The 12,885-nt window shown below is 35.7% G+C and overlaps 2 pseudogenes; both read left to right on the top strand.

Moving 5' to 3' along the window:
* Positions 1 to 2,487: 2,487 nt before the first annotated feature.
* On the top strand, positions 2,488 to 8,236 carry LOC148732481 (uncharacterized; annotated as a pseudogene).
* Positions 8,237 to 8,556: 320 nt separating this feature from the next.
* On the top strand, positions 8,557 to 10,545 carry LOC148732480 (uncharacterized; annotated as a pseudogene).
* Positions 10,546 to 12,885: the final 2,340 nt, after the last annotated feature.

Here is a 12,885-nt window from a genome sequence, read left to right as displayed (position 1 = left end):
ATTTTTCATCATTTCTGTTATATATTATCAGTACATTTGTTCATTCCTTTGATATCCCTTTTTTTAGCAGCAGGTACTTGGAAATGCGCAGCTAATGACCCTCTTGCCGTTGTTTGGAAAACAATCGAAATCATGCATTACACGCACGGAATTTCCACAGCTTGTATGTTTCTTGCAAGTATGGTATGTTACAATCTTGTTGCACACAATAAGCGATCTGATGCTTTCAGTACTCGAGTTGCTATGAGATAAAGCCAGAGGTGTTTGAGCGAGGATTTGTCTCTGTATTGCGTCACAATCGACTTTTCCATTTCCAGGCGAGAAAGAAGGTGGGTTTGCGTCCACGAGGTCAGTGGAACTGAGTAACACAGCCAACAACATGGCGACTGTAAAAGCGTGGACAATCTGAAAATAGGAAAATGCACAGGAAAGTGCAATATTAATTGAAGTCGAATAAAACTGTATCAGTTCTTGAATCACTATAAAGTTTACATGTTATTTTGCACGGAGGAGGCTACAGTAGATGGTTCCTTTCTTCAAAGTTTCATTTCATCTCCTCAGTTGAAAAGAAACTTGAAAGAAAACATCGAGTTTAGAAAAAAATTATAATAACCGCACCTGTTTTGAATTGTTGAACATTTTGTATTTTTTGATTCTTTTACGTCTTCTCGCGATCGCACACAGGTATCTATGAAGGTTTCCTCAGCTACTGATTTATAATCCTCTCCTCATAAGCTCTTATATATCCTCCATAAACTAAAAATATCGAAATTTTCCCTTTCTGTAAACGATGAATTCTGCATCCTCTGGGTCCGTTTCAGATGGTGGCCACGTTTTCGTCAATCCGGCAATTTTCGTGGCTGAATGCTTTTGAGAATAAATGCATCTGAATGTAGTGCATCTTGACGTTGATAGACATTAATGAAACGGAGCATAGGTGGGATTGGAATGTAGATAAAAATATTCTTTGAGAACGATCTTAAAAATCCTTTTTAAAATCTTATTCTACTTAAGCATTCTAAACCATATGGAAGATCCGTCTCCATTCCACAATTTTATCCGCTACGGAAGCAACTAGTGATGCGAAAAAGATCATACTAGGTGCAGAAAAATGAGTTGCTCTAATTAGTCAGTGAACCGTAAGTGGTAAGCGAAGGTAAAAAATTAAAGGCATCATTGATTCGGATTTTACGATTAAACTACAGATACTTATACATTAGAGTACCCAAGCGTGAGGACCAATATTGGCTCCAGTGATGTTTCATAGCAGAAGACCTTGCACAAAGTCCATATCATTTAATTGATTTATGTGTGGCATACTATGATCAAAACTGAGCACGTGTCTCCGATAATGACCTGAAGCATCTATGGTTCAGCTATTGGGCAAAGGACTACAATTAAAAGTTTAGCAAGGAAGCCAGCGGACTACATCACATACAAGGGAGCTCCTTAGACCTTCATCAATCGTACCTAAGGTATTAGAACAATATTATTTTTATTAGCTTCCATAAGATAAAAATAAATGGAAAGGCTAATGAACGTAGGTTGCCTCTTATAATTGGTCCTCGTATATTTCATTTTTGTGTTAAACCAGTCAGTCGAATTATGAAAGTTAAAAGTTATTCGTAACTGTTGCTGATATTTAGCAATGAGTCTCTCTCTAAGATCTCATTTATTGTACCATTCAAAGACTGAATACCACACAAACTGTCGAAGAGGGGCAAAATTTTAAGAATTAAGAATGTTAAAAACGAATTTCCAACGACTAAAGCTATCTCTACACCACTGAATGAGGTCGTTTATTTCACCTCTTGGCCCATTTTCTTTCACCTGCTTCATCTCAAAACGGGAAGTAAATTCTTTAAAGATGTGTCTTCCTGTACTACCCACGGATAATGTGAAAACTGCCTCGAGCAAGTGCTGATACGCAACAATTATATGGTCAATACAAAATGGGGCGAGTTTCAGTTTTCTATCCAACGTCATCGTAAGAGAATTCAAAAGTGAATTCATCATCCAAAAGTGAGTGTGTGCTTTTACCTTAAAAATTTTTTTAATGGCTTATCAGGATTCCGTGGGGTTAAACGACTGAAATATTTACAACTCGAGTAGAGTTAGAGAAGACACAGTCCTTAAAAGACCCTAAAACTGCACAAGAAAATGTGTGAAACTCAATTAACAACAAAAAGTTTAGAAACTTTTGAAAATCAGTTAGTTCTATATAAACCTTTAAAAAATGTTATTGTCTGTAACAGACAGTGAGAGATCAACGACCTGTATACAACTTTTAGAACTATTCCGTTTCGAAAATGTTTGTTCAGGGATACTATTTCAATTAAACGTCGTTTAACTATCAGAGGTGGGTGACCAGTGATTTTTAATAATCAAATGTACTTAAAGACGCTAAGATTACAGAATAAACACAGGATCATTTTAACATCAAAACTACACATATAATAATATTTTCTTATTTTTTTAGTTACTAAAATGGACTGTAGGAGGTAAGACTCATACAAGTAATCATACGTCAAAGCTATGATAAATCTTTGAATCTTAACCTATTGAAGGCTTTTATTCTGCAAATAACGGTACACATCTAGACGTAATTGAATTCATAGCCTGGATGAAATACATTTTTTTCTTATATAATGATGTGGTATTAACAATGATTTTTTCAAAATGAACTATAAGTCAGTCGGCTTGTTGCAGTTGATTAGTACATAAGAAGTTACATTTCATAGTTGCTAGCCATATGAAAGGAAAGTGTTTCCAGTAACTGTAAAAGTTTGAGGAGAAGTATTTATTCTAACTGTTTAGTGTGGCTTTGTTCATCTGAATACTCTTATTTTTATTTGTAGAAAATAAGAATAATATAGTAATTGAATCTTACAGGGCCCTCATCTAAGTTTGTAAAATCAATCTATGTACCTTACATTTCTTTTATCAGCATAGCCAGTGAGGTATTGGTGAGATACAGTCTTTAAAAGCGTTTTACCTTTGAAAATGAAGCGTAGATTTGGCAAGTTGATCGTTTCGCGTTATATATATATATATATACTTTATATATATATATACACTGTATATTATAGATATATATATATATATAATATAAAGTGTGACTTGATTTTCGTAGAACAGTGCTCAATACATAGAAGTAGAGCGAAGTATATATTGTGAGAGGAAAAAGACAAGTAAACTACAAGTTCATCCCTACAAGCCTGTTTCGTGGTCGCCCACTCATCAGGGGATTTAATATATAATACAATATATATATATATATATATATATATTTATGAATACGAAAACTATATCACTAATAGTGATAGCAGTTGTGTTATGGATCCAGTAAAACATAGAAACTCTGAAATAGAAAATTTGAAGCTCAGTTTAGTAATTACACGTATATGTCATTGAAGGTCGTCGAATCTTTTCAGTGGTGCCGCTTGAGTAAGACGGTCTTTATTTTTAAGTCATGGGGTATTCCATTGACGATATTTTAACAAACGCTATTTTTTTTCTTTTTCTTTTTAATGAACGTAACTGTTCTACGTCAAACCAATGAAGGATATCCACTTTAGCTTTCGAACTCTTAATTTTTACATTACGTAGACCACAAAAATTCTTCCACCGAAACCTAATCACAAGAAAATATCTCAATTTTACCCTGGTGTTTTTCTTTTCCAGCCAGTCACTAATCTGTATTTTTCATCATGCCATGGTACACAATTTCTTCAACGATCTCAACAGCGCTCAAACTGTTCAGCGTCTCAATAACAATTTTCACAGCGACTTGCAATGCTTCATGATTCGCCAAAGGTTTGTTGCGTGTTTCAAGCGCCAAACACTGATACTCTAGATGTGCCATTTTAGATTTTCTGAAAGATTTTTTTTACAAAAAAATTATTTCTCGATTGTCAGTAGCAACGTCATTGGTGGCTTCAAAACTCCTTATTTAAAATTAATGATTAAGAACATTAAATAATTGAGTAGTCATACGGGCAATTTCTGAATTTTAAATCATCTAATTGATTGATACTGACACTCTGGAATAAGGTATAGGGTACTAATGGCTTCGAAAACCTGTCTCTGAAAATTCCAAATCCTTTGCAGTACTCTGTCTGTGATAGGAAGGATGCTTTTTTGAGCTTTTGTCAAATATCTGTTGTTACCTGTTAACAAATTAATGCAAAACGTTGTATAATCAATAAATCTTTATTTGATATTTGAAATATACTACCCCTTTTTTCAGCTTTTGTCAAATATCTGTTGTTACCTGTTAACAAATTAATGCAAAACGTTGTATAATCAATAAATCTTTATTTGATATTTGAAATATACTACCCCATCTGATGGAGAACACGGGAACTATAAAAGAGATAATGAAAATTGTAGCTTCCTCTAAGAAAAGCAAATATTTCCAGGATTTTGGGCTCTTTAGTGAGGCTCTTTTAATGAGCATGGTAAATTGTCCTCACTGATAAAAGTTCACTCAAATTCACAATTCAGTCAAATATGAAGTAGTGTGATAATGTTAAAAAATCCATTCATATATGTGAATTATTTGCTAAAAAATACCTCCATTCAATCCTGGACATAAGTGCCAGATAGTGGTCAGGGGAGCCCTACGGGTTCAGATACGGGTTCAGATACGGGCCTACTATCTGGCACAACTCGTAAGAATACTCAGCGATACTGCACAACGAAAGGTCTAATAAGTTATTTATTATCCAACACGCCAAACTGTTATTTCAGTGCGGGCGAATTTTGCGGATATTTATTTACGAAGAGTACGTGACAGAAGTATGAGAAGCGGAAAGGAATTGACGAGTTGTGTTGCTGTTTCTATTTTCTTCGTTAAATGAAGAAATTATCTGGTCGTCAAGCTGTTTTTCTTTGTTCGATTCATCAAGTAAACTTGGATCTATATTTGCCAGCCATTCTTCATCGTCGGAAATATGATCCAAATTGTCCGCCACTTTTTTTTTTTCGCTCCCGCTATACGAGAAAACCTGTTTAACTAGTACTCTACAATAGACGAGTACAAATACCGCGTGTCATTTGTACTCGTCTGTGGCGTTATTTGTACTCGTCTAAGTGTAGTTGGATTATAATACATTTTATTCATGCACATCGTCATGATTCACCTAATTCCGTCAATGAGGACTGGGGTAATTCTCAAGGAAGCAATGAACCAGAACTCCCAGAAGAGGATTTTGCTGAGTGACCACAAGAACAAAACGATTCAATGCTTCTCTCAGATAAATGTGGGGTGCTCATTTATTGGCTTTTATTGTTCTTATTTTCCTGGCAGTCTGGATTTTCTGTAACAGATTCAGCTACGGAGATGTCACTTAAATTTGCCAAACACTTTGTACAAGCTCAATAAACATCTCGGGCTTTTGAACAGTGATGATTTCGTCAAGTATGTCGTCTGTCCGAAGCGCAAAACTTTGTATGGCTACAACGACTGTATCAAGAATCATTTTGGGACGCAAGTGTCAGCTCGCTGTACCTTTGTTCCCTGGTTTAGGCACCCCCATAGGTCAAGAAGAGGTAAGTCAACACCCAAAGTAACTTAATATAGCTTTACACAATAACTAGGATTATTATTCCCTAAACTTTTTTTCATTTCTGAGTGGTTTACAATACAATGCTAATTCAAATTAACCAGCCAGCACTGATCCCCACTCCCCTTCAGAATTACTTGTTAACTTCCTTGGGTGTGTATGGATATTAGCTGGAACCAATTAATTAGAGTCACATGTACATTAATTAGAGTCACATCAAGCAAATGAAAAATAATAAATAAATATAAACTTCAAATACACTTTAAAATAATAATAGTTTACAAATTTACTTGCATCTAAACCATTTGAAGGACAAGGTATTGTCCTATTACTCAATTGGCTTTAACTTAATATATGTTTTGTTACTCAGGACCTTGTGATGAAGTACCCCTGAAGACTGTTCGCACTGGCACAAAGACTTTTTTATACCCAAGGATGGTCTATTCATACAACTCTGTTATAAAGTTTATAAAGTCTTTGTAACAACTGCTTAGAGGACCTGGATTTTGGAACAAGTGTCAGGAGTGGAGAAAGCAGGAGTTACCTAACAATGTCAAAACTGACATATACGAAGGAAAAGTATGGAAGGAGCTATCATCAACTGGTTTTCTTTCGCATGTCAACAGCCTAGCTGTTATGCTAAATAATTTGGATATATCAACAAAGTTGAAATGGTAAATTGGCCACGGTAACGATTACAAAAGCTGACGTTTCGAGCGTTAGCCCTTCGTCGGAGCGAATGACGAAGGGCTAACAAATTTACCATTTCAACTTTGTTGATATATCCAAATTATTTCGTTAGCCCCACCGATGCAGCCCCAAACATGTGATTTAGAAACTATCAGCCTTTATTCATATGTTATGCTAAATGTTGACTGGTTTAGGCCACATAAACATTCTCCTGGATCTGTGGGAGTGATTTACCTAGTGTTGCTCAATCTGACTCGCCATGAGAGGTACAAACTGGACAAAATTATTGTCGTGGGTATTTTACCTGGACCCTCAGAACCAAAACTAACTACTAACACTTTTCTTGAACCATTTGTCAAGGAATTATAGACACTATGGGCTTGTAAATTTCGTTTCACTGTCTGTGGAAGTTTCTGTAAGCTGCTTATCAAAGTTGGTCTGATCTTTGTTTCATCAGACATCCCAGCCACAAGAAACATTGGTGGATTTCTTGGTCACATGGCATCTCAAGGATGTTCCTGCTCCAAGAAACACTTTATGTCTGGAGAAGGGTTTTGATAGAGAAAACTGGATCTGAGTTAGGAGCCAGGTACTCAGTTTTACAAGAACTAGAGTACTTTGACTGTATACGCTATTTTGTGGTGGACCCAATGCATAATCTTTATCTTGGGACAGCTAAACACATGATGAAGAATGGGTGGTTGAATGAGAAAAATGAATTCCTTAGTGATAAGGACTTTCAAAGAATCCAAGAGCTGGTAGATTCTATGACATTTCCTCAAGATATTGGTCGTATACCTGGAAATATTTCATCAAGTTTCTCAGGATTCACAGAAGATCAATGGAAAAATTGGACATTAGTGTATTCATTGTTTTCTCCTAAAGGAATCCTACCTGAAGAGCACCTGCATTGTTGGCGCTTCTTTGTTCTTTCCTGCAAGACTCTAGGCAATAGAGTTCTGACTGGCAATGATATTGAGATTGGAGACAAGTATCTAATGCAATTTTGCAAAACATTTGAGACTGTATGGAAAGGATCTTGTCACTCCCAACATGCATCTACATGGCCATTTAAAGGAGTGCTTACTAGATTATGGTCTATTTCATTCCTTCTGGTGTTTCAGTTGTGAAAGGTTCAATAGTGTTCTGGGTTCTTATCAGACAAATAGCCGTTCAATTGAAATTCAGTGAATGAGGAAGTTTTTATGCAAACTAAAGTGAAAGACTTCAGCTATCCTGAGATGTATCAGGATTCATTTATGGAGTTTTTTTACACTTACCCGGCAGAGTTCAGGGTCCGTCAAAGTTACTCAGGAGCCAATAGAGCAGTACTTAAGTCTTCAAGAGCACGGAGATGTTTCAGTTCAGCATTTAGATCGTTGTGACTGGACTGCTGGAAAGAATTGATTGTATTTTTCCAATTAGTGTCAACACCAAAAGATGGAACTCTAGACAAAAGATTTGTGAAGATTTGAGTTTGTTGAGATCAGTTTATCAAGAGCTTTTGGGATTTGATGATAGAACTATCATTGACATGCCCCACACTATCACAGAATTCAAAGCTGTAAAAGTCAGGTCCGTGAGCTATGGTTCACTGCAATGCCAGAATTCAAGGAATGCTACTGTTCTAGCTAACTGGGCAGTACCTGATGGGTCACTTGCTTTTCCCACAGGATGCAATGATACCAGACCAGGGCAAGTGTTAAAATTCTTCCACGATTGTTTCAAACTAAAATCAAAGTCAGCTGATGCACCTGACAAAAGATATGAATTTTACCTTGCTCAGGTGAACTGGTTTTCTAAACACCCTGAACGGTATGAATATGGACTTCCTGTTGAACTCTGGTGTAACACATTTGACTTATTTGGACCGGCGTGTTTCATTCCAATTCAGAGAATTTAAGTCAGTTTGTGCATCAGGAGAAACAACTTACAAGAGAGAAACTGTTCTTACAATAATACAATACAATATTTATTGACAACTCCCCAAAGGGGCTTTTCAGTGACAAGGACGATTAGACAATAGCAGCTGTAACAATAGAAAAAAATGGTAATGGTTTAAAAGAGTATGCTATATACATTATAAAATATCTATAAAATTCAAGTCAGTTTATTAGATGCACCATAATCCAATTGATCTTGGATCACTGATCCCGATCCCAAAATATTTCAAATAAGTCAACACTTACATTCTTAATAGTTCCTATAAAATTTGCTGTTTTCAAGAAATTTTAGGCTGGAGGTTCTTGATCTGCTGAACTTTTAGAAAGATTTTACTCTGTAAAACATTAACATCATCATGAAATCCAGTTTTTGTTTCCAAACAATTTCATTCAACAATAATAATATTCTAAAGCAGATAATGTTTTCTGATTATTATAGGGAAAGAGGACTATGAGGAATTAAAGGAGTGTTTAGGCGAGACGTTCAAAGAAATTGAAGTAGTGAAATCAGAGGGTTTAGAGATTGATGGAGAGCACTTCGATGTTGAATGGTGGGTAGCTATACATATATTTCTAGCAAAATCCAATCTCTTTTGATGTAATTGATGAGGCCGAGTGCGCATGCCATAGCAATGAATTTCCTCCATTTGGTAAATAACCACCACTATTCATCTTCACTTTAGAAAATAATGGTTAAATATGTGTGCAGTAGCTCAGCCAGTCAGATTGCAGCACTTGCATTAGTATGTAATAAGAACTAGACTTCTACTAAAAATAGATACATTTTCTTCATGTATAGGTATTTCCGTTCTGACTGGAAGTTCTTGGCTCTTGTTTATGGGCTGAATGCAGCTCGCTCAAAACTTTTTTGCATATGGTGCTTTTGCACCAAAGACAAGATTAATGACTTGGATGGTACGTATGCTTACAAAATTAATCAATTAAAAGTAATTACTACTGGTAGTAATAATTAAAGATTAGTGGAGTGCATATATATATATATATATATATATATATGGAGGACCAGGTTTAAGAGGCTGAAAAAAAATGCAGTGACATACAAAAAAAAACCAAGATCTATGAATAGAAGGACAAAAACTCATTGATATTTGAATAAATATATATGCCCACCACTCACAAAGCACAAGTAATCATTGTACACCAACAATCCTTCACCTTGCATTAATTTTAACTGTTTGTGCTATTGTATCCAAAAAATAAGCAAAATAACATGAAAGTATAATGTACAAGTTTAGACAAACAGTTCACTTTCAATTTCTTGTTTTAGTTGAGGAGTGGCCAATTAAAACAGATCTAGCGGATTGTGAACGCCTAGCAAAAAATTGCACCACCGATGGTAGGAAAGGCTGCAGACAGCCCCCACTACTGAAAATACCTCTTCAGTTTGTTGTTGTGGATACACTCCATATGTTTCTACGCATTATGGGACGACTGTTAAATGAGTTGCTAAGCATGTGTTTTTGGGATCATAGTCAGTATGATTAGTACCAGCACACAATTCAGTTAGCGTATTTTCCACTCATCATGTTTTTCTTTGTAATTTTTCAGGTTATTGAAGCAGTTGTGCTGACTGCTGAGATGGCTACAATAAAGGTAGAATTCAATTTTTTTGAGGAATTCAATCAGCTGGCAGAGATCTAGAATATGAAAGAAAGTGGACAGCACTGGATGGAAAACAACTACAAATTGTACTAGAGAAGATAGACATCACGACAGTAATGGGAGCTGTTGGGAACGTAGATGCAGAAGGAGTCAGTGAGCTGTGGAGAATAAGTTCACCATATTTCCTTTATTTACTCCCTCACTCCGTATAAAGCCCTTTTCAGCAATAAAAATTTTACAACAAGAATTATAAAAAGAGATTTTATGGTTTAAAATGGTTATATTCATTTTTGTGACATTTAGGGATTTAAGACACTGATAAGGGCCCTTCAGGTGGGACAGGATCACCCTGATTACATCCATCCAAATAATTTTCAAAGCCAGGCAAGAGACTGGGGAAAACTGTTTCTGGAACTGTTCTACGACGATGACCTCACACCGTACATTCATGGTATGAATTACACTTCTGTTAAGCACTTACAACTCCATGCGAAAAGCAAATCAATATTCACGATCGGTTGTATAATAATAATAGTGGTTATGTACGAAATACCAAATCGTACTTTACAAGTATTGAACCCAATAAAAACCAATTTGATAGATTAAATTAACCATCTATGAATACTGTTGATTTTGCCTTTCATTTTATTCAGTGGTCTAGAAAGAAACAACACACAGGTTGGCATGAGAAATGATGTACTTTCTTTCATTTCTCAGACTAAATGAAACAATATTAAGTTAGTGTTTCAGGTTTAGTTTTGGATATTCTCCAAGGAGGTACTAATAATTGGTTGATCGGTTATCGGGCCAAAATAAATAAAAGCTTGCTTCTAATTTTTATTCTTCTACTTAAGAGTCCAAGAATAGCAATGGTTCACCCTTAATGGCCGACGTGATCTTTTTAAGGCTTACCGATTGAAATATTACAGATTAATTGGACCATGGAGCCCCAATTGAGATTTGTTTTTCTTTCGTTCTATTCCTTTCTTCATTCTCTTCGATTATCACTGCCATGCTTCTTTTTATCAGTACCAAACAAGAGCTTTTTTCCCCTCCGTAACCAAGCATAAAGGTAACAACCCCACAGGATGCTATAGTTATTACTATCTTCTGTGAAACACCATCAGTGCTAAAACTACAGATTGAAAGATTCGTTGAATTCCTGTTCCTAATGTTGCTTTGCGAATTTGCTCAACGTTCGCTAACTTTATTCAAACTATAATTCTTTATCTTGCCATGAATTTTGGCTCACCACTGTATAGAAGTGCTGAAATGTTATATAAATGATAAAACTTTGATGATTTTTAATAAGTGCAGAGTTAATCTCTTACGATAGCACTTTTTTCGCTAATTTTAGATTAAATGACTTTTTAAAGTGTGAAGCCTTACTCCCTCATAATCAGGAACAATCAATGAATCAATTCTTAGAGAACTGACCTGTAAAGATCAACTATGCAATTAACTATTATGACTATTATGATCTAATAATTTGGTCGTCTGCATGTCTCTTCTGTATAACAAAGTGTTAACAGCGAGCTTAATTTCACCTCGAAACTCTGGATTTTTTTAAAAGTGCATCTGGATATTTCTTTTATGAAGTGCCAACAGTGTTGGATTTCGTAAAAGTGTCTTCGCAGGGAATATACTCGTAATGAAGTACGATCGTTTGTCTCACCATGCACTCACTTTTGATCTGCTTAGTGCAAATCTTGTTCAGGCGATAGTTATCAATGGATAAGCGACGCGATCGCACTTCATTAAGATATTGAAATCCGGTCTGTTTCTCATAGAATTCTAACGCGCTTGTCAACTCATAAGGACCCATTGTGAGTACAGACGCTGTTAATCGGATAGCCGATGTTTCACGGTGATTCATTCTAATGAAAACGAACATGATAGTTTCAATGAGTTAAATATGCAATAAAAAAAGTTTGTTTGAGTAACTTGTAATTAAGAATTCTGAGGAAAACATTTCAGGCCATCACCGGAACAAGTCATGAGTAAGGTCAAAATATTTATTTTTACTAAACCAATGACCTAAACAGACCTGCATAATGAATCTATAACCTATTTTGACAAATTTTACATTCTATCTTTTTTCCATTGTATTACGACATGATATGCTCTCGGTCAAAAAATACATTTCCTATTTATATCACTACCATAGAATTAATTAATTCATTTTCTTGGTGTCCGTCATGATTGTTTCGTCTCGCAGCAGCTGATAGCAAACTTACAGGACAGATTTGTTTTTAAACAACTGAAGTCGTAAGATACATTCGTAGGCCGTGGACATTGACGGTTACTTCTGCATTCATGGTGTATTACAAGTGTGTTGCAGACACGAACAGCTCTGATCTTCTCCGTACATGAGTTAGCTACTAATAAGGGTGTTTGAGTCAGGATTTGTGCCTGTATTGCTCCACAAGTGACGCTTCCACTTGCAACCGACATAGGAGGTCCTGGAATCAACTGAGGTCGGGCGTCCACGTACTTAACGGTACCAAGTGAAAGAGCCAACATAATGGCGACTGTGAAAGAATGGATCTACAAAAGATCGCAGAAACACAGTGGAGTTCAGAAATCTCGCTACTCCACTAACAGTCAATTATCGGGCAAACTGACACCTATTCTGAGCAACGCTACTTGCCTATAGATGAAAAGCGTTTGCCTTTACTTGGTGAAGTGACTACACTAAGGAAAGGGTACAGATTTCAAAAGGACAAAAATTGAAAACCTTACTTGATGTGGATGGACGACCATTTTGTCTTTCTTTGGGTTCTTCTGGAAAAAAGAGTTGGTTCCTCTCTCAACTTCTAGTGGTTTTTGTCCTGGACCCATAGCCTTTATATACGCTAGAAAAAGACTAAAAATATCTTAAGCAAAATGCTTAATTTCTTTTCAGCGAGTTGCGAAAATTAATTGACCAATTACAGCAATCAGTTACAACAATCATCGCTTTTTTTATTTTTATCCTTTTTTCCTCAACAGGAAAAGTATGTATCAATCAATAACCAATTTAGAAACATAAAAGATACGAAGGAAGTTAATTGAAAATTGAG

This window comes from Stylophora pistillata, chromosome 4 (assembly GCF_964205215.1).
Source record: "Stylophora pistillata chromosome 4, jaStyPist1.2, whole genome shotgun sequence".
NCBI lineage: Eukaryota > Metazoa > Cnidaria > Anthozoa > Scleractinia > Pocilloporidae > Stylophora > Stylophora pistillata.
This window is presented reverse-complemented; position numbering and strand designations above follow the sequence as displayed.